This window comes from Pygoscelis adeliae, unplaced genomic scaffold (genome assembly GCF_000699105.1).
Source record: "Pygoscelis adeliae isolate BGI_AS28 unplaced genomic scaffold, ASM69910v1 Scaffold57, whole genome shotgun sequence".
Classification (NCBI taxonomy): domain Eukaryota; kingdom Metazoa; phylum Chordata; class Aves; order Sphenisciformes; family Spheniscidae; genus Pygoscelis; species Pygoscelis adeliae.
The window spans coordinates 15,842,598-15,846,831 of record NW_008825615.1 but is presented as its reverse complement, the minus strand read 5'-3'; the positions used below and the strand labels follow the sequence as shown (position 1 = coordinate 15,846,831).

At 37.2% G+C, this 4,234-nt stretch overlaps 1 protein-coding gene across 1 annotated transcript in view; it reads left to right on the top strand.

Moving 5' to 3' along the window:
- The window catches only part of AGPAT5 (1-acylglycerol-3-phosphate O-acyltransferase 5), a 69,274-nt gene that overhangs the window by 8,589 nt on the left and 56,451 nt on the right, over positions 1 to 4,234 (top strand). The window lies entirely within an intron of this gene.

Below are 4,234 nucleotides of genomic sequence, written 5' to 3'. Positions count from 1 at the left end.
CCGCAGAGGACAGCCTTGTTTCGCAGCCGCTGTTGCTCCTCGGGTGATGCTTTTCACGGAGTACTGGTGTTGTGTTCGTTTTGCAGGTCGGGAAAGCGGAAGGGATGCGACACCAGTCGTGCTCTGTCAGCGCTCGAATGGCAGCCTCCTTTGCACACTTGAACCCTGTGGCCTGTGTTGCACACCTGTAGTATTAAATTGGTAGTAGATAAGAAAACTATAATCAACTATAATTGTACTTAATACACCTACGAGTCTTTAATAAATAGATTGCTTAATCTCTAAATTATTGCAGCATCTCAGTTCTCATGCAGTCTACCCATTGTCACTCTTGGGCCCTTAAATTTTGGATCAGCCATGGCTTGTGATTATTCAGTATCTCAGAAACTGAAGTCTAAGGTTTCAGGTTAATAAGTTGGAATTGGAGGCCTCTCTTGCGTGACCAGAGGGCTATTTGCGTTCAAATAATACTACTTCACTTATCTCACAAAGCGTTAAATGTTGGAAAGGTTACATATTTGTCTGCAACTTGAAAAGTACATAAGGAGACTTTTAATTCTACATCTAAAAAATAATTACGTAAATGACAGGTGCGTACTGTGCCTAAACCTGACTTTCAAAGTTGTCTGAATATACAGAAGTGTATTTGAAGTTCATGTCAGCTGCAGGTGCTTGAGAGTAAAGAATAACAAGTGCTTACATGTTGATTGGCAAGTGACAGGGCTGGTACAAATAGGGTCTTCTTCACATTTACAGCTAAAGCATTCGTCCATTCTCTTATGAAGCATTTGTTTCAAAATCCGGCTAGGTCTCCCCTAATTTCCACTCTTGAGCTGCAGTTGTAGGCCTCGCTTCGTACCAACTCTCGTGGAAACCCCTAAGGCCAGCTAAAGATAGAAGAATTGCACAGTTTGACATCAGGGTGAATAGAACGGATACAAAACAGAAGTGAGATCTTTTAGTGGTAATTAGTTTTTGATTCAGCTTGTAATTCATGTAGCTTCACCCTTGCATCTTGTCCAAGTTAGTTAACTTGTGTTGTGATTTACATGTCTGGGTTATTTTTTATTAAAAAAAAAAGATAAAAAAGGGAAGAGGGAGCAGTAGTTCACACATTAAGTACTTAACTGTTTTATCTGCCTTCCTTTTTATGTAGCATCTTTAATGCAAGTATGGTGATGTGTAGTAACACACCTTGGTCATTAGTTGCTGAAAGTAGCAGTATAGTAGTTTAATTCAACCCATTCTAAGAACGAGAGCCAAAAATCAAGATATAAATTGTAACAGAAAAACTACTCAAATTTCCTAAAAATAATGTGCACAGAGTAGCAACCACTTTGAGCTTTTGATAAGAACTTTATCAAAAAAATGCCTGTGACATAAAGGTACAGAAAGGAAAGTGCTAATCAGAAGAAACAAAAAGGCAGCCATTGTCTGTTGACCTCTTTTTTTCTTTTATTGCACTGATAAAACTTCATCTACACACAAAAAAATTGGTGGGAGACAGTACAGGTGATCACTTAAGACAATATTAAAATAGAGATGCTGTATCACAGTGAGCAACAGATGATATTAAGAGAAGAAGAGATGTTATATGCAAAGCTGAAATAAAGGATAACAGAAACAAAGAAGAGAGCCCACAAAACCAACATGGCATATGTCATAGGATAAGTAAAATAGTAACTGAGACTGAAAGGTAAATAAAAACTTGGAAAATATGATATGTATGTAGAGAGGTAAGAGGTAGAATCCTAAAATTCATGTATTGTTTAACTGGAAGATATCCCCCATTTGTTTAAGGAGGAGAAACAGGGTGTCCTTTCAGACCTACTCTTGTGAACACTGAACACGTTTTGTGAAACTCACAGTGGAAGGTTAAGCACGTGCCCTGAGTGTTTGAGGTTGGGATGGTAACCTGAGAGCTACTGTGAATTGGCTGTTTTTAAGGCGTGTAATTAGATGCAGAAGTGTAGCATCATTAAACTTAATCCCAAAAAACAATGCAAGAATAGTAACTTAAATGGCTTCATAAGGGCAGCTGTAGGGCTTTACCAGCATTAAGGCATTGTAATAGCCTTGGGAGGGAGGAATTCAGCATCTCTTTCAGGTCTATTAATTTATTCAATCGATTGAAGTGCGTTGGGATATTTTTTTGTAACTGGATAAATGGGAGGCCAACAACGTCATCCATCAGAATACTGGAACTTGTTGTGTAGTCTCACTGAAGTCATTAGGATTATACAGGTGCTTAAGTGACTTTTTCTTAGCACTGCCGCCGCCTTACCCTATATAAAAAGTCTTCAACATTATGTACTGTTTAGGATTCTTTGGTTTATTATGCTTGGAGTATTTGTGGTTTTTCAATACAGCAACTCCAAGGCAGTTGTGAATATTTGAGATGTCTGATCTTAAAATAATAATTTTGCTGAAATTGCCAGTAATGTCAGTGGGGACTTAATAGAATAAAGTTGGTTTGGATCATAAACATAGATTATTTTTTGACTGAATGAAATACTAGTGTATCTTGATATTTATTTATTTATTTATCAGGAAGTGATGTATCTGTGTATCATCTGCTGTTAGTCCATCAGGTATCTAAATCAGTCTCCCCCTCAGGACCATATGCACAAATATATTTTTCTTCTTTTTTATTCTCCTTGACTTGGATGTTTTTAGCCAAGTTTATTAAAACAAAAACTCTAGTTCACGGTAGGAAGGCATTTCATCTTTGTAGCAAATGCTTTTCAGTTGTGCAATGTAACTAAATAAGGTGATAACCTGAACTGCATGACAGAAAATCTTGAAAGACTAATAATTCCCTTTCTCTTAAGTATTTGACTTGAGATCTAAAATAATTACAGAGCTATAATTGCTGTGAACCCTTACTAAGTATTTATGTTCTAGAGAGTGGCTCATGAAGTGACTGTAAAAGTTTCTTACCTTCTTATGCTGTAAATACTTTCCCTTTTTAAATTTTGGGTCAGACCTAGTTTTTTTTCCACCAAAATGATTTGTTTTACAAAGTCTAAGAGAACTTGAGCTAAGATGGAATCAGTTTAGATTTTCCAATAATATTAGAATTCTGTTAACGAATTGACAAAAATAGCCCTTTTGCTGACTATCATGCAAGAGTTGGCTGTAGAAAATTGAAGAATCAGTATTTAGAGTACAAAAAGCAACCCAGAACGTACCAGTCCTGTAAATGAGGTAAACTGGACAAAACTAGTATGACTATAAAATGAAATCCTATAATGCGGTGTAAATTTGTCAGTGCAATTGCAGTTTAGCAGATATCCAGGAAGTTTATTAAGGAGCTATAAATACATAAAATTAATCTATACGTGGCATCATGACAGTGCTCTTCAACAATCTCCAGGATTATAAACTCACAGTAATGAAAATGTGTAAATGCGGTCTGTTGGAAAGTGGCATAGAGAGAACGGCCCTGCTTTGGCCCTGTGTTGCTTTAGATGCAAATGCAGTTGTCTTGGTTCCCACCTGTCCTGCTGTAAACTGCAGAAGTGCTACAGTACTCTTTTCTAGGAAGAATATATACAAGATGCTTGAATTCTATGTAAAGTGAGTAATAAGTCTTAAGAGAGCAAAGGATGTTAATTTTATCAGCGACGAGCCAAAGCAGCCACTGACACAAACAGGTGCAATTCAAGTGCTTTGGAGGACTTGCATTTGCTTGTGCTAATAGTAGATTTGGCCCCAAGTTTCTAAATCATCAAGTAGCCTGTGAACTGTGGTTGTGTTACTGCTGTTGTCTTTACTCTGTTAGGGAAGTCTGGTCTCTTACATTTCATACAGACAATAAACAGTTGCATCTGACCATAGAATATGAAAACCAGAATGACTGTAAATACGCCTGTGATTAGGACGTTTGAAGGGCTGAAAGGACTAGTAATTCAATATGATGAATGCTGTCATCTCTTTGTGACCCTTAGCATCTTATCCCAGTTGCTGTCAGGGTGATGAAATTAATGCCTATTGTGTTTATGCACATGTTTCAGATCAGATGAGGACTAGATGTTCTTCAACTTTCTTCTGTTGTAATTGTGTTTGATATTTTGTATTGAGTGGCGGTGAAGAAATAATAAATCATCACTCGGACTGCTTCCTAAAGGATCGTTTTCCATCTGAAAGGTTTTGACAATTGAATAAAACCCATGACTGAATTAATGTGCATGGATTTTGTTCAGTGCTTGTGTCAGCTCTCTTCCCTACCTCC